General features: G+C 44.9%; 1 pseudogene; it reads left to right on the top strand.

Moving 5' to 3' along the window:
• The first annotated feature begins 16,755 nt into the window (after window positions 1-16,755).
• LOC127212207 (thymidylate synthase-like) lies at window positions 16,756-17,969 on the top strand (annotated as a pseudogene).
• Window positions 17,970-18,258: the final 289 nt, after the last annotated feature.

The following is an 18,258-nucleotide window of genomic DNA, read 5'->3' as shown; positions in this document are numbered from 1 at the left end:
GTGTACACCTTTAGTCCCAGCAGAGGCAGGCAGATCTCTGTGAGTTCGAGGCTAGCCTGGTCTACAAAGCAAGCCCAGGACATCCAAGGCTACACAGAGAAACCCTACCTTGAAAAACAAAAAACATAAAAATAAAATAAATAAAAATCATAGAACTGCTGAGCATGATGGCTCATGGCTCATGCCTTTTTTTTTTTTTTTTAGCTAGGATCTCTCTGTGTTAGCCTTGGCTGTCCTGGACGCACTTTGTAGACCAGGCTGGCCTCGAACTCACGAAGATCTGCCTGCCTCTGCCTCCCAAGTGCTGGGATTGAAGGCGTGCGCCACCATCGCCTGGCTTATTATAATGCTCTTGATGACTGTATTTGCAACACAGTCAGGAAGCCCACATAAAGTTATTCCAATCAGCGATTCCAGATCACCTCCAGTCAAAAGTCAGAATTAAGCACCAGGGGATTGAGTCACCAGATGATTCAGGCTCCCATTGTGGGTGGACTGTCCTGAGTCCCTTGAAGTGTCACGACCCTATCTTTGACACACAGTCAGGCTTTCAGCTCTGTTCTTGCCTCAGGAGCCTTAGGTGTTGACAATTAAAGGGCGCAGACCCTCAGGGGAGCAGGCAGTTTCTCTTAAGATTCTCCACCTGTAGGACCTGGGAGCTTAGTTTCACAGTGGCTGTAGTAGGAGTGCTCCGTGACACGGCAGAGTGTTTCCAGAACCTTCTGAGGATTTAGGATTCTCGCATTTATGTGGCCAAAGCCCCAGGCAGAAAATCTCCTTCAAAGTGAAAGCTCTCAGGCACAGCTTGCTCCCAGAGACAGAATTTCAGGACTAAGGACCGTGACACTGCCCTACTGCAGTGGGAAGGGCCTGCAGTTTCACTGTTATCAGTCGTTATCTCTTAAAATATTTATTACATTTACTTAGTGGGCAGGGAGGGGTTGGGGAGCAGAGTACACACGTGCCACAGTATATGGGTATGCAGGCCAAGGCCAGTTTGCAAAAGTTCTTTCCTGGGACTATGTGTGACTAAAGGCTTAAACCCAGGTCATCCGGGTCAGCAGCAAGCTCCTTTATCTGCAGAGCCATCTCCTCGGCTCTGTGCTTAGTCAATTTATTTTATTTTTAAGTTTTTGTAAATTATTTTAACTTAAACTGAACTCCAATGTGAGGTACTGTTGGTGCAAGCGGCTCACACCTTAATCCCCAGCACTTTGGGAGGTTTATCAGTAGGAAAAGTTCTGTGTGCTCAAACAGCCTAATCTACATAACAAACTCTAAAACAGCTGAGGCTTTAAAACACAACACAAAAAAGCATTATCTTGCTAAGGCTTTGATTTGAATTTTTCCTGTTAGTAATGACTTTGAGCATGTTTTACATATCATTGCCATTTGGATATTCCTTTCTGTGACACAAAAGGCTTTTTAAAGTCTCCTGCCCAGTCTTTCACCAATATGCCTTTTTTTCTCTCTTTCTTTTTAGTTGAGGACCATTTGGTTCAAGTTATATAGTCTGGAAGTCACCATGCTGATCTAAAAACAATTAAAACTGCCCAATGACTTCCTCAAACCTGGGAGGTGGAGGAGGGAGGATGAGTGTAAAGCCAATTTTGGCTATATAAACTCTGAAGCCAGTTTGGGCTCTATGAGACTTTCTTACACAATAACAGAAGCTTAGAAATGGTTGGCTTTGGTGTGTGTGTGTCTGTGTGTGTCTGTGTATGTCTGTGTGTTAGTGGTGGTAAGGACCACTGTTCTGACAGCCAATATTATGACTTCTCTCTTTCAGCATTATTTTTAAAGACCTATAAGGAAGTCCCTCTTACCTAGTACATAATGTCTAGCTACCAAAACACCACAGGTATGAATAGAACATAATGAAATTCACTACTTTGAATGTTGACTATAAAAGTTAATTTTTAAAAGTGTATAAGTCACTTTTATATGGCCCGAAAACAATTAATTGTTGATTTGGAGGCTTATTGCCTCCATCTGCTAACCTAGGCCTAGTTCTGGAAGCTTCTACCCTCCGTACATTCTAATCTAGGCCTAGAATGTTTTCAGCTTCTGAGACTTAGTTCTGAATAAGCTCTTTCTAGTTCTTTCTGAACTCTGGCTGACTGGTTCAACTCAGCTGTTCGGGCTCAAACTCCTCTCCAAGCTGACTGATTGATTCAATCTGGTTTCTTGCTCAGCCTCTGACTGAATTGCTCTGCTTGGCCTCAAACTAACTGTAGCAATGTGTTCTAATCTTCTGGTTCCTTCTCACTCTCTGGTTCCTTCTGTCTTCACCTGTGTCTAACTTGTCCTCTCTTCAACCTGTCTCTGTAGAACTCTGTGGTAAATCTGCCTCTGAATTCCAGGAACTGCACTTTCTTCCTCTCCCCCCCCACCTCCCCCTCTCTGGTTTTTTGAAACAGGGTTTCTCTGTGTAGCCTTGGCTGTCCCAGACTTGCTTTGTAGACCAGGCTGGGCTCAAACTCATAGAGATCCACCTGCCTCTGCCTCTCTGATTGCTGGGACTAAAGGCGTGCGCCACCACTGTCGACTTTCAGTGTATCTTATATACAACAAATTCCCTTAATTTTTTTATGTGAAAATATTTCTCTTTAGCTTTTGAAGTGTTTTTTTGTTTTTTGTTTTTATAATTTTATGTGTATTATGTCTATACACTGCATGTCTACAAGTACCCTTAAAAGCCAGAAGAGGGCGACAGATAGCCCAGAACTGGAGTTACTGAGGGCTGTGAGCCACCATGTAGATGTGGGAACTGAGTTTGAGTTCTCTAAAGAGCAGCAAGTGCTCTTCGGTGGTGAGCCACTCCTTCAGCCCTACCCTTCATCATTAAAAGACAATTTTTCAGGGTATGTAATTTTAGTTTATATATGTATTTAACACTTTGGTTTTTCTTTGTCTTTTCTATGCTTTTTCTTTCTTTCTTTTTTTTTTTTTTTTATCATTTTGTTTTTTCAAAATAGGATTTCTCTGTGTAGCCTTGCCTGTCCTGGACTCGATTTGTAGACCAGATTGGCCTCGAACTCACAGCAATTCACCTGCCTCTGCCTCCCAACTGCTGGGATTAAAGGCATGCGCCACCATCACCTGGTTTTGGATAGCTCATGGGAACAGGGTTTCCAAATGGGGAATTTGGTGGGCAAAATAGGCAGGATTACAAAAACAGAACAGAACAAATTAGTCCTAACAACCTTCTGAAACAAAGACCTGGCCACAAGGTGGCCATAACAACAGGTCGTTATAGGTAGCCATGGCTATCCTGGAGATCAGGCTGGCCTCTGCCTGCCTAAGTACTGGGATTAAAGGCATGGACCACCACAACCGGCTTGCAGCCTGGATTCTTTTCTTTCTTTCTTTTAAATTTTTTTTTAAAGATTTATTTATTTATTATGCATACAGTGCTCTGGCTGCATGTACACTTGCAGGCCGGAAGAGGGCATCGGATCACATTATAGATAGTTGTGAGCCACCATGTGGTTGCTGGGAATTGAACTCGGGACCTCCGGAGGAGCAGTCAGTGCCCTTAACCTCTGAGCCATCTCTCCAGCCCCTTTTTAAAAAAAATTTTTATTGTTGTTGTTTTGTTTTGTCTTTTTTTTTGTTTGTTTTGTTTTGTTTTGAGACAGGGGTCTTCTGTGCATAGCCTTGGCTATCCAGGACTCGATTTGTAGACCAGGCTGGCCTGGAAATCACAGAGATCTGCCTTCCTCTGCCTCCTGGGATTGAAGGTGTACACCACCACACCCTGTCTCAAAAAACAAAAAAACAACCTATAACTAACCAACCAAACCAAAACAAAACAAACCACCCCTGACCCTCCATCTTGCTCAGAGGCATCAATTTATTCCCCCCACCCCACCCCCAAGACTTCCTGATTGCATGGCTTCCCTTTCTGTTTTGTCCTCATGGAACAGGAAGACCCGTTTAGACCATCTGTCCAGACAAGAAAACCCTTGTCTAGGAAGCAGTCATAAAGCATTTCAGTCCTCTCGCTCACCAGTCGTAGGCTTGCTCTGCTCTCAGATTTCCCCCAATTCTGGTCTTTCCTGCTCATCTACAGGCGCATCTGATTAAATCGCACATGACTGACTCTGAACCCTGCAGGAGCCCTAGTCCCAGAAACAGGGCCTCACCCTCAGGCACATGCGCCATTAGGAGGATGAACCCTGGAGTTAGCCTTCAGGGGTTTACATCCCAGCCCTGTCCCTATGAGTCTACGTGACTTTGGGTGAGTATCTTAACTTTTTGCAGTGTGTGTGTGTGTTTAAAGATTTATGTATGTGATCTCACCAGGCATGGTGGTATGTAGTGGATGTAAACATGTTTTTGTTTCGATCCCAAGTGTGGGAGAGGCAACAGACTTGTGAGAGATCAGGTGATGTTTATCCAATAGAAGCCGAACCACCTCTCGTGGGAGCCTTAGTTTTTGCCAGCTTAGTACAGACTCTGAGAGGATATATATCCAAAACAGGAGGCAAGGGTTTTTTGGGTCTTGGTATTCTTTGGCTGTTCATTGCTCCACTTCGAGATGCTCCCAGAAAGACCGCGCTGGAGAACGCTTTGGGGCTCCAGGTTCCGGCTGCTGCTCCAGGTTCCAGCAGCAACTTTGGTGGAGTTGCTGGTCTGCTGAAATCCTGCCGACTATGCCAGGGGAATCGCTCCCAGGAACTGAGTCCAAAAAGATCTACTTCTCTGTTCCCATTAACCTCTTTTCTCCTATCTAGGGTAGTTGGGTTGAAAGGGAGGTATAGTGTTAAAGAACCCCAAATAAAGTAGGTTTGGGAAAGGTCGAAGCCTACAGTGGTGCTTGCCTTTAATCCCAGCACTTGTGAGGCAGAGGCAGGTGGATGGCTGTGAGGCCAGCCTGCTATTATAAAATTGAGTCCAGTACAGCCAAGGCTACACAGAGAAAACCAAAAAGGACCAAAAAAGAAAAAGAAAGAAAGAAAAGATTTATTTATGTGTATAAGTGTGTGTCTGTGCTTGTGTCTGTCATGTGCATATTGGTACCCTCAGAGTCTAGAGTATGCATTGGAGGCCCTGGAGCTATGTTAAAGGTGTCAGATCACCTGGAACTGGAGTTCCAGACCGTTGTGAGCTGCCTCATGGGTGCTGGGACTTGAACCTGCATCCTTTGGCACAGCAGACAGTGCTCTTAACCACTGACCCATCTCTCCAGTCCAAGCTGGAGCAAAACATGGGTACTGGGACCCAACTCCAGGCCTTTGGAAAGAGCGGCAAAGGCTCTTAGCTGCTGAGGCACCTTTCCAGGGCCCCATGTGTGCATTTTACTGTCCTTGCCTCCAAAGTGGAGGATACAGCTACCCCTACCTTATAAAATTGCTGTGAGAATTGAGCCAGGCCAATATGAAAGTCTTGGCACAGTATTTGAAGTTCTGGTATACGGGGGGGAGTGATCAGCAAGGGAAATCTCTTGTTTCTTGCCTTCTCTACACAAAGAAATCTTCTGACCCAGAAACAATCTAAGCAGGGAGGCCTGAGAAGCGTCCGGCTTGGGCCTTTATCACCCCCAAGTGGGGCTTCCACGCTAGCGTCTGTTCCGTTGAAACAAAGAATCTTTTTGTTTCCGGGTAAAGACAACCTGATTACTTGGTTTGATCTTTTTTTTTTCCCCTCAAAAATCCTTGAACAGGTAGTACTGGGGAGCTTTTAGACCTATGAATTTGAGAACAGAGAAACAGGGAAACCCTCATCTGCACCCCCTCCCATCAATAAATTCTCAAAGGGCCAAACCAATTCCATCAACTGGACAACAGGTTTTCGTTTTGTTTTTCAGCAGAGCCCCTCATGCTTCTGTCCAATTTTCCTTGAGCAGAGTTAGTTTCTTACTACTGGCTTTCCTTATTCCTGACTCAAAGGGCCAAACCAGATTCCATCAACCAGACAACAGGTTTTTTTGTTTTTTGTTTTGTTTTTTCCAGCAGAGCCCCTCATGCTTCCATCCAATTTTCCTTGAGCACAGTTAGTTTCTTAGGACCAGCTTTCCTTGTTCCTGACGACCTGCATTTGTTTTTCCTCCACAGTCCAATACCAGGAAGGGACGCCTCACCTCACAGAGGTCATCTGGTGGCCTCTCACTCCTACAATTCTGTCTTTTTCTGTGGTCTCTCACATCCCTTTGTTTTCACTGTCATTTTCTCCAGTGACTTTTATTGCAATGGCCTCTCAGGTCATCCGGCCACCTCGCTTCTCAAGTCAGCTGGCTTTTGCCACAAAAAGAGGCCGTTTTAGCAGACAGTGAGAGCCCAAGTCACACGGAGAAGAAAAAAGGAAGTACTGTGAATGGATGTAGGTAACATTTCATGAGGATTGGCTGGCCAGGAAAGAGTGCACAGAGGTAAAAGGAATTTTCCACAGCAACGAGCAATGATAACATCCCTTGAGATTAACACAAGGACCAGGTACCTGGGAACGGAAAAGACCAGGACAGAAGGACTTCAGTGGTGAAATTTGTAAGCTTTTAGGCATCGTCATAAAATCACTATATATCAGTGTATATACTATGGTGGGCATGGATAAATCAACGCGATTCAGGTAACATTTTATATAACTCAAGGGAAAATAAACAGTGATAATCCCATCTCAGCCTCCTGATTGCTGACCTTATAGGCATGGGCCACCCACACCTGGTTCAAAATGAGAGTTCAAGGAACTCGCTGTGGTTAAGCATGGTGGCTCAAGCCCAGTATCCCAACACGAAAGAGAGTTAGAGACTGGGAGCAGGGTGGAATGGGTGGGGTGGGGGATCAGGAGTCATCTTGATGGAGAGGGAGAGGGAGAGGGAGAGGGAGAGGGAGAGGGAGAGAGAGAGAGAGAGAGAGAGAGAGAGAGAGAGAGAGAGAGAGAGAGAGAGAGAGGAGGTGAGAGAATTTGCATTACATGAGGATGTTATCTTAAAAAAACAAACAAGCCAGGCGTGGTGGCGCACGCCGTTAAATCCCAGCACTTGGGAGGCAGAGGCTGGTGGATCACTGTGAGTTCGAGGCTAGCCTGGTCTATAGAGTGACTCCAGGATAGCCAAGGCTACACAGAGAAACCCTGTCTTGAAAAACCAAAACAAACAAACAAACAAATGCCGGGTGGTGGTGGCGCATGCCTTTAATCCCAGCACTCGGGAGGCAGAGGCAGGCGGATCTCTGGGAGTTTGAGGCCAGCCTCGTCTACAAAGTGAGTCCAGGATGGCCAAGGCTACACAGAGAAACCCTGTTTCGAAAAACCAAAAAAAAAAAAAAAAAAAAAAAAAAAAAAAAAAAAAACCAAAACAAAAAACAAAAAAGAAAAGAAAAGAAAACCATCTTCCCCGTGAAGTCTCAAAAACCCCAGACTGAATGTCCCTCCCTTCTACTTCCTGTGTCTCTCTCTACCAGTCCTCCGGACTTCCTTTTGCTCTCATATATTATTTTTCTCTGTGTCCACTCCCTGTTAACTGGTTGCTTCTTCCACCTCTTGAGCTAGGGTTGACTTTATTTAATCCTGTTTACAAGAATCAAACAGAAAGCTCTTAGATGAGCTAGGGCTGAGCCACGCCACAGCTAGAAACCAGGTTTTCCCAGTAAATAACACAATCTCAGGGTTCACAGTGTGACCAAATGCCCTGCAGCAGGTGAAGGGATGTGTATGGATGGAGTTTGTGGCGATGGTTCTCTCCTTTCCACCTACGAGGGTTCTGGGGATGGGACTCAGGGGTTAGGCCTGCTTGGCAAGTGCTTTTGTCCTCTTAGCCATGCCACCAGCCTCCTTCCAGGGGTTTTAATATCTAACGTTTCACACAACTGTTTCAGGCTGGAAGTGATGGCACAAGCCTGTCATCCCAGCCAGCACTTGGGGATGGAGGCAGGAGGCTTGTGAGTCCAAAGCTATATTTAGCTACATAGAAAGTTTGAGGCTGCTGAGTTCTAGAGGAGATACTGCCTCAGAAGACAATGAAAAAGATGTGGGGCCCAGGGCAAAGTAATTAAAGAGTGAGTTAAAAAAAAAAAAAAAAATCAAGCCTGGCCCAGAACTCTGCCAGCTTCATGTCTCACCATCAGTTGCTGGCTCCCTCATGTCCTCCACATGATGGATGCACCCTGATGCACTGATGCAGGAAAGATGTTTTCGCCAGGGGCCAGGCCGACTTTAGGATCCAGGATCTTGCATGTGGTACCTGTACCAGTGGGCTACTGCCTGGCCTTTTTTTTTTTTTTTTTTTTTTTTTTTTTGTCGTTGTTGTTTGTTTGTTTGTTCCTTTTGAGTCAGTTTTCCTGTGTAGTTTCAGAATCACTTTGCAGCCTAAGGTGTTAAGATGACCTTCAGTAAATTGGGCATGATGACGCACGCCTTTACTCCCAGCACTCTTGGAGGCAGCAGCAGGTGGATCTTTGTGAGTTCAAGGTCAGCCTGGTCTACAAAGTTAGTCCAGGACAGCCAAGGCTACACAGAGAAACCCTGTCTTGAAAAAAACTTTAACAAATGTATTTTTCATATGGTGGAAGCACATCCCAGAAGAGGGCGTTGGATTCCTGAGAACTGGAGTTACAGGTGGTTGTGAGCTGTCAAGTGGGTGCTGAGAAGTGAACCCTCAGCAAGCTAAGCAATGGTTTCACCTGCAGAGCCATCTCTCCAGCCCCTTCACACCACTTTTATAAATTCAGCACAGCCATCACATTTTGAGAATTGAGGCAGAAAAAACTATAATTTAATTTATATAAGTTCAAAATTTCAAAACTAGTCATTAGCAATGCAAATCTACCAGTATAACTAAAAAAAAAAAAAAAAAAAAAAAAAAAAAAGACCAATATATGCATATGCATGTGTCTGTGTTGGTCACTGTCAGAGAAGAGAAACCTGTTATTTGAATACAGACAATGTGGGGATTTCTGAGACCTGCTTAGCAGGTGCGGGAGAAAGTTCCAGACCTTGGAGGGAGGGGCAGGCACAGATGGCTGTGCTGAACCCCAGAGCTTGGGAAATCCGCATCCCAAGGAGAGAGCTGTGATGCTGGTTCACGCTGTGGGCCAGGAGCCCAGCTGCAGGATGGGAGCACTTGGGAGATACTCGGGGATCCGTTAGCCAACCACCAACTGGAAGCCTTCAAAGATCCTAACAGGAAGCCGGAGAACAAAGGAGAAGTGTGGTTTGCCAGGCCACAGTCCCAGCTTTAAAACAGGGGTGAGATTTGAGAGGAAAAACAAGGGCTTAATAACTGACACAGAAGTTTGTATGGAATTGGGAGACATGAAGAAAAGTCTTTAGTGATTCAAACCAATCTGTTAAAGCCGATGCTGTTTCCTAGAAATCAAGACCTAGAGGTTTGTGCTGTTTTTTAGAGGTAAAAAAGAGAGAAAGAAAGAAATGACTTAGTTACGACAAAGAGACAAGCAGACAGCATTAGCCGAAAATTGGGAACTTAGAAAAAACTGACCAGGCAGTGGTGGCGCACATCTTTAATCCCAGCATTTGGAGGTGGAGGCAGACAGGTTGATCTCTGTGAGTTCCAGGCCAGCCTGGTCTACAAAGTGAGTTCCAGGACAGCCAAGGCTACACAGAGAAACCTCCCTGTCTTAGAGAGAGAGAGAGAGAGAGAGAGAGAGAGAGAGAGAGAGAGAGAGAGAGAGAGAGACACCAAAGAGAGAAACAAAGACCAAAGAGAGAAACAAAGACCAAAGAGAGAAAGAAAAGAAAAGAAAAGCTGGCTGGGCACAGCTTATTTGACAGTGCTTGCCTGAACATAAGGCCCTGGGTTGGAACTCCAGCACCACATTAAAGAAGATGCCAGCACGGCTGTTGCTGCCTTTGATTTCAGCAGCTGGAAGGTGCAGACTGGAGGGTCAGAAGTTCTAGGTCATCCTTAAGACACAGTGAGTTCAGGAACAGCCTGGGCTACCTGAGACTCTGCCCCTCCCAAAACCAAGACGAAATAACAAAAACCCTAGGAACTCTTTCACAGTGTTTGATAGACTACAGTGTATGTAAACAAGCTGTAACTCACCACGTAGGCAAGAATAACCGTGAGTTTCTCATCTTTTTGCCTCCAGCTCCGAGGAGCTGGGCTTACAGGCAGGTACCACCACACCCAGTTTATATGGCACTGAGGATTAAAACTAGGGCTTTGTGCATGTAAGGTAAACACTGTCCCACCCAATCTACGATTTCTCTTCAAGCAGTGGGAATGCAGGGACTAAGCTGACAAATGGATGGAGCTGGGGGCGAGATGGGAGGCAGACAGGCAAAGGTAGTGAAGTCAGTGGCCAGACAATCCCAGAACAAAACAGGCGGATGAGGAGCTATAGGCTCTGCTGGGCTACAGAAGAGCCAGCCAAAGCCAAAGCACAAATAAACCTATGGCTGCACCCGTACAGGCTCTGGAAGGAAAGTGGAGAAGACAGACAAGGGGTGAGTTAGAGGAAACCTCTGGGCAGGCAGTCACCTAGGGGGTGGAGAACTCAAAGGATAAGTGGAGGACTCAGATATAGTTGTGGCAGGCTGTGGTCAGAGAGCAATTTTCTGGAATTCAGTATCAGAGGCGGAGTCACAATAAACAAAGGTCCCAGGTGTGCCCAGGGGAGGATGCAGCTGACACATAATAAAGGTCACTGCATATTAAAACCAAGAGAAATCAAGAATAGTGGGTGATACACACACACACACACACACACACACACACACACACACACACACACTTAAAGCACTTGGGCTGGTGACAAGTATCACAGAGAAAGAACTCAGGAGGATCACTGAGGGTTCAAGGCCAGCCTGGGTTATTGAATGAGACTCAAACACAGACAATTAAACAATCACAACATCAAAAACAAGTACAACACAAGCAGGGTGTGGTGGCACGTAACTGAAAGCAAGGCACTCGAGGTTGGACAGAGGCAAGAGGACCGTAGCAACCCCAAGGCCAACTGGGGCTCCATGGTGAGACCCACAGTGAGAGAGGGAGGGAAGGGATGGAGGGAAGGGAAGACAGAAGGGCAAGAAGGAGGGAGGGAAGGGAAGGAGATAGGGAGTCTCCTAGTGGGATCTACAAAATCTCACACTCACCGCACACCCCACAGCTCTGCCAATGGTCTTCTAGACTTACCTTGGCAACAATACCTCATATCACTGCTAATCCTGTTTGGTTTGGGCATTGATTTTTTTTTTTTTAAAAGCTATTACAGAAGAGTTCTAAAATCTAACTTTTGTCCTCCTCCTCCTCCTCCTCCTCCTCTTCTTCTTCTTCAAGATAAGGTTTCTCTGTGTAGCTTTGGCTGTCCTGGACTCGCTTTGTAGACCAGGCTGGCCTCAAACTCACAGCAATCTGCCTGCCTCTGCCTCCCGAGTGCTGGGATTACAGGCGTGCACAACCATGCCCGGCTTAAAAAAGCTTACTTTTTGAATTGAATGTTTAAGAGGCTCCCTTGAAATAGCACTTCTACTGGGGGAAGGCTGTCTGCCTTTGGTCTCTCAAAACTACAGTCTTTTTTAAAAACCAGGGCAAGTTTGAAGTCCAGGAAGTATAAGCTGGGAAAATAACAATTATCTGGATTTGGTTCTTAGGTAATTTAAGCACAGTAGGTAATCATCGCTGCTTAGTCAAGGTGTACTGGCTTGAGGGATTGTCTACTTGTCCTCTGCTCTGTAGGTTAATCCTTTTCCCAGTGGGGTAAGAAAGGAGAGCAATTGATTACACTTAGCCAGAGAGTTTTTCTGTTTCTTTTCTGAGATGTAGCCTGGGCTTGCCTCAAATGTGTGATCCTTCCTGTTTCTGCCTTTTCCTCCTCAGTGCTTGGATTTCGGAAGTGGAGCATTGTGCTCAGCTTTCAGAGTGCTTTATCCGACCTGAGCTTGTTGGCTATTACCTCTGCTTCTGCCAGTTATTATTCAAATCATATTTATTTATACCTGTATGTTTATTCATATTTACTTATTTGAGAGAGAGAGGAGAGAGGGGGAGAGAGAGAGAGAGAGAGAGAGAGAGAGAGAGAGAGAGAGAGAGAGAGAGAGAGAGAGAGCCCACAGATGGAGGTTAGCTAACAACTTTCAGGAATTGGTTCTCTCCTTCCAACATGGATTCCAGGGACTTGAACTCAGGTCTTCAGGCTTGTGCAGCAGGCACTTTTAGCTGACGAGCCCTCTTGCCTTCCTATTTGTCAGTTTTTATTTTCATTTTGGTATTCATTGTTATTGTCCATCTGAAGTATTCCTCTTGGGAACTGAAAAAAAATAATGATGTCAAGGCTGGAAATCATAACAAATGCAATTCCACTTACAAAGTCTTTGGGGGACAGCCAGGATCTAGTTATGTAGCTTGGGTTGGCTTTGAACTCACTATGTAACCCTGGCTGACCTTAAGTTGGCAATCCTTCGTCTCAGCCTATAGCGAGGCAAAGTTTTGTTCTAATTTTTTTTTTTTTTTCGAGACATGGTTTCCCTGTGTAGCCTTGGCTGTCCTAGACTCGCTTTGTAGACCAGTCTGGCCTCGAACTCACATCAATCCACCTGCCTCTGCCTTCCAAGTGCTGGGATTAAAGGCGTGTGCTACCACGCCCGGCTTTCTAATTCTTTTAATGAAAATTGTTACTAATATATTATTTTGTGTTCTATGTTCTTACAGAAATCCCAGGTAGCAATGGTAGAACCTAATGTCTCCTGGAGCTTGGGGAAGTTTATTAGAATTAAATATTTGCATTAATTAGGATTTAAATATTAAATTTAAAATCTGAGAGCTGGGCACGGTGGTGCATGCCTGTAAGCCCAGCACTCCAGGAGGCAAGGCAGGCAGATCTCTGAGTTCTAGGCCAGCCTGGTATATATATAGCCAAGACTACACAGAGAAACCCTGTTTCAGAAAACAAAACAAAACAAAAAAAGTAAAATAAATCAAAAGATCCCTTCATTTTAACAGAAATATAACTTTTGTCTAAAAAGAGAATTGGTAGCCAAGGAACAAAGGTTAAAATAAACACTGCCTCTTGACCTGAATGAAGCCTATAGGTTCAAAATTTTGAAAGTTTTGTTGTTATTTTGTTTTTTGTTTTTCAAGACAGGGTTTCTCTGTGTAGCCTTGGCTGTACTGGACTCACTTTGTAGACCAGGCTGGCCTCAAGAAATTTTTTTCTTTTTTGAGACAGGGTCTTACTTTGTGTCCCTGGCTAGCCTGGAACTGATTTGAAGGCTAGTGTGGTCTCAGACTCAGAGATCCTCCTGCCTCTGCCTCCTGAGTGCTGGGATTAAACGCAGGCGTGAGCTATCAGGACTGGCAAAAAAAATTTTTTTAACAAAACAAAACAAATAAAATTAGACTTTGTAAAAAAAAAAATTTTTTTTAAAAATTAGATTTTGTCATCAAGTACGTGGCAAAGCTCAAGCTAAGTATATATTGGATGTAATCCTCCCAGATAATTTCAGACAGAGAAAACAGCAGCAGGAACAATGTCCATGCCAGAATAACCCGTATTCTTAGAAGTGAACTCTGTACAAATGGCAGCGGCAGTTTTCTGACATGATCTAGTGATTTGGTGCTCCTTGGGGGTGCACTTTCAGGTGACATCAAGGCCAGGCTTGGGCTGCAGCTTCCTCTGAACTGGCTGTGTGTGTGTGTGTGTTTGTGTGTGTGTAAGAGGAGACAAGTTGTCACTGCAGGAAGTCTAGAGGATGGTGATGTCACCTGGATTGACTTTGCGTGCCTGCTGCTAGGTGGTGACAAGCAATAAAGAGCAGGAACGACGTCTCTCCTGCGAATGAGTCACCAGGTTGTCTCGTTTCAGCGAGGGTAACACCTTCCTTTCAGCGTGGGGAGAGCCAGGAGCCGCACACGCGTCCCTGAAGCAGTAGACGTTGCTAAACAAATTAGAATCCTTTTATTTGGCAGCAGGCGCCAGCTTGGGTTCATTGGGAGTAAGGCACACCCTGGTGAACTTGTTTTCAAGTAGAGGGAGGAGGCCTTGCTCTCTCTGTAGCAGAGGATGACTTGAAGTCTAATTCCCCACTTCCCAATGCATGGTGTTATGAATTACCAAGTTGTCACTTCTTTCTTCCTTCTTTCCTTCCTTCCTTCCTTCCTTCCTTCCTTCCTTTCTTTCTTAAATGGTTCAGGCTGGCCTTTTTTTTTCTTTTTTCTTTCCTCCTCTTTTTCCTCCTTCTTTATTTTTGGGTGTTTTTTTTTTTTTTTTTTTTTTTGTTTGTTTGTTTGTTTGCTTGTTTGTTTTTTGGTGTTTTTTTTTTTTTTTTTTTTCGAGACAAGAGTATCTCTGTGTAGTTTTGTCTGTCCTGAAACTCTCTTTGTAGACCAGGCTAGCCCTGCCTCCATTTTTCAAGCACTGAGATTAGAGGCATTCACTACTATTTCTTGCCCAGGGATGTTATAGATTGTTATGGGAGAGAGGGCGCACATTGAGGCTAATGACAAAAATGATCATGCTATTCTTGTGGATGGGTGGGCGAAAGTCACACTATTACTTTTTTTCCTTCCATGAGTCACGGGGATTGAACACAAGACTTCAGGTTTGAGGGCCAAGTGCTTTTACCTACTGAGCTATCCTACCAGCTCCATATTTTTAAAATTTTTATTTAATTTTAATTTATGTGCATTGGTCTGAAGGTATCAGATCTTGGAGTTACAAACAGTTGTGAGCCACCATGTGGGTTCTGGGAATTGAACCCAGGTCCTTTGGAAGAGCAGGTGCTCCAGCCCCTGGCTCCATATTTTTATTAGATGCTGTAATAAAGGCATAGGAGAGAAGCTTTTCTTTTTTTTTTTTTTAAAGATTTATTTTTTTTTAAAGATTTATTTATTTATTATTATGTATACAGTGCTCTGCATGCAGGCCAGAAGAGGGCATCAGACCTCATTATAGATGGCTGTGAGCCACCATGTGGTTGCTGGGAATTGAACTCAGGACCTCTGGAAGAGCAGTCAGTGCTCTTAACGAGAGATGCTTTTCAATACAGAGATAATTTGATGCCCGGAGGACATATTCTGTAATATGGGTCATGTGGTAAGCAATTTTCTGACACCATAATGAAACACCTATGATAATCAACTTATAAAGAATAAAGGGTTCGGGGCTGGAGAGATGGCTCAGTGATTAGAAGCACTGACTGCTTTTCCAGAGGTCATGAGTTCAATTCCCAGCAACCACATGGTAGCTCACAACTATCTATAATGTGATATGATACCCTCTTCTGGCATGAAGGTGTACATGCAGTCAGAGCACTGTATAGATAAATAAATAAATAGGTAGATATTTAAAAAAAAAAAAAAAAAAAAAAAAAAGAATAAAGGGTTCCATGACCAATTGATCCCATTGCCTTGAGTCTTTGGTGAGGTAGCATCACTATGGTAGCACATGGCAGAATAAGCCAGTCTAAACCACAAGCCAGTGAATAAAGAAGGAGTTGGAGGCCCCACAATCCCCTGCAGGACATGCTTCCAGTGACGTTAGGACCAGCCACTAGATCCACCTCTCAAGGTCCCACCATCTCTCAATAGTGCCATCCTGAGAACCAAGAATTTTCCCATGTAGCTTTGGGAGACAAGGAAACCATAGCTGGAGAAAGCTGAGGGCTCCCTAGACTGCACAGTAATTTCTTAGAACACAAAACATGGCGTGGGTTTATAGTCCTATCTACCTTTAAACGGCAAAGAATCACCTCATACGTGCAATTTGAAGGAGACCTAGGACACAAAGACTTCCCTAAGAAGCAGTGACCTAGCTGGACGTGGTCCTGCACACCTGTCATCCTCGCACTTGGGGAAGAGAGATCATGAATTCAAGCCCAGGCTGGCCTATGGACAGTGAGTGGCGAGGCTAGCCTGAGCTCCATGACAAGGCTCTGAAAACAACACAAAATTAAAACAAGCAATGAAAGAAATGGTAGGTTTTATTCATGTCACGACTATGTTAAATAATAGCTTACTACCAAGGGGGGAAAAATCAAAAGATTTTAGTCATACAAGCACAGGGTAGAGATGGAGCCCACTGCCTCTGTGGGCTGACAGCACAGCCCTGGATGATTTCTCATAGCCATTGTTTACACTGCTGCCCCAGAAGTGTTGAGAATCCACAGAGAAGTAGTTTGAGCTGGACTAGGAAACACTTGTTCTTTAGAGGGGGAAAATTTTTTCTTTTTCTGAAATAGCATCTCCTGCAGCCTAGGCTGTCCCCCAACTCTCTAGGATGACCCGTAGTCCCCAAACCACCTGTCTGTACTTCCCAAGAGCTGGTGGGCACCACTCCTAGACAATTCTGTACTGGGTAGCCACAGCAGTGGTTGTTCTCTGGTCTCCACAAATGTGTCGTGGGACACACACACACACACACACACACACACACACACACACACACACACATTCATATCATGCACACATGCACATAATAATAATATAATAGTAATAGTTTGTGTAAAGAACCCAGTCAATCTCATGTTGTGTATGGGTAAAGTAGAGAACTGACGTTTGTAGCCAGCAGGTATTTGGTACACAGGACTATCTTACGTGCCAGAGGCAATGTGTACACAATTAGAAATCTCATGTCCAGAAATTATATGGAGGCTGGAGAGATGGCCCAGAGGTTAAGAGCACTGGCTGCTCTTCCAGAGGTCTTGAGTTCAATTCCCAGCAACCACATGGTGGCTCACAACCATCTATAATGAGATCTGGTGGCCTCTTCTGGCATGCAGATGTACATGCAGGCAGAACACTGAACAAGGTAAATAAATAAATCTTAAAGAAAAAAAGAAATTATATGGAAAATGGTCAAGGTGAACTGAGTTTATCAAAGGCAATGGTGTGGAATAAGATTGGAAAGACAAATTGTATCAGAGAAAAACCTGCTCTACTAAAATCAGTGTTTTGTTGTAAAGAATGAAAATCCTGGCGGAAGGTCCCTGCTCTGGCGCCAACTGCTCTGCTGTGTGGGCTACATACAGTCTCCCTCTCAACAGCGGGGTGGGAGCGAAAGCACCACAGCTGGGGAGCTGCCGTACCTGGGGCAGGTGGAGCACACCATGTGCTGTGACATTTTGTTTGTTTTGTTTTTCGAGACAGGGTTTCTCTGTGTAGCCTTGGCTGCCCTGGACTCACTTTGTAAACCAGGCTGGCCTGGAACTCACAGTGATCCACTTGCCTCTGCCTCCTGAAATGCTGGGATTAAAGGTGCTGTGGCTTTAAGGAGGGTCACACAGGCACTCGTGGAGTGTTCAGCATGCAGGCGAGGTACAGCCTGACAGATGACTTTTCTCTGCTCACAAGCAAACTTGAGTGTTCTTGAAGGGTGTTTTGGAGGAGTTGCTGTGGTTTATCAAGGGATCCACAAATGCTAAAGAACTGTCCTTCAAGAGAGTAAGAATCTGGGGTGCCAATGGGTCCCGAGACGTTTCAGACAGCCTGGGATTCTCTGCCCGACAGGAAGGGGCCCCGGGCCCTGGTTATAGTGTTCAGTGGAGGCATTTTGGAGCAGGTTATAAAGATATGAATTCAGATTCCTCGGGCTAAGGAGTAGACCAGCTGCAAAAAGTGACTGATACCATTAAAACCAACCTGATGACAGAAGAATCATCATGTGTGCCTGGAACCCAAAGGATCTTGCCCTGATGGCGGTGCCTCCACGCCGTGCCCTTTGTCAACTCTATGTGGTGAGTGGGGAGCTATCTTGCCAGCTGTACCAGAGGTCAGGAGATATGAGTGTGGGCGTGCCCTTCATCATCGCCAGCTCTGCCCTGCTCACCTACACGATTGCACCCATCACGGGCCTGCAGCCAGGTGATTTTGTCCATACTTTGGGGGATAAACACATTTACCTAATCATATCGAGCTGCTGAAAATCCAGCATCAGTGAAAACCAAGACCTTTCCCAAAGCTCAAAATCCTTTGAAAAGTTGAGACAACTGATGATTTCAAAGTTGAAGACCTTCAGATTGAATGGTATAATCCATACCCAACAATTAAAATGGAAATGGCTGCTTAGAGCTCTTTCAATGATGCTATAAATCTGTTTTCTTTCTTTTCTTTCCTTTTTTTTTTTTTTCAAGACAGGGTCTCTCTGTGTAGCCTTGGCTGTCCTGGACTCACTTTGTAGACCAGGCTGGCCTCGAACTCACAGTGATCCACCAGCCTCTGCCTCCCAAGTGCTGGGAATAAAGGCGTGTGCCACCACGCCCGGCGATGCTATAAATCTGACTAGCTTTTAGGATAAAATAAAGTTTTTTCTCACCGGATGTGGTGGTGCATGGCTTTAATCCCAGCACTTTGGAGGC

The sequence above is a fragment of the Acomys russatus genome, chromosome 30 (genome assembly GCF_903995435.1).
Source record: "Acomys russatus chromosome 30, mAcoRus1.1, whole genome shotgun sequence".
In the NCBI taxonomy this organism is placed as follows: domain Eukaryota; kingdom Metazoa; phylum Chordata; class Mammalia; order Rodentia; family Muridae; genus Acomys; species Acomys russatus.
The sequence above is the reverse complement of the archived record's forward strand: the minus strand, read 5'-3'. Positions and strand labels throughout refer to the sequence as shown.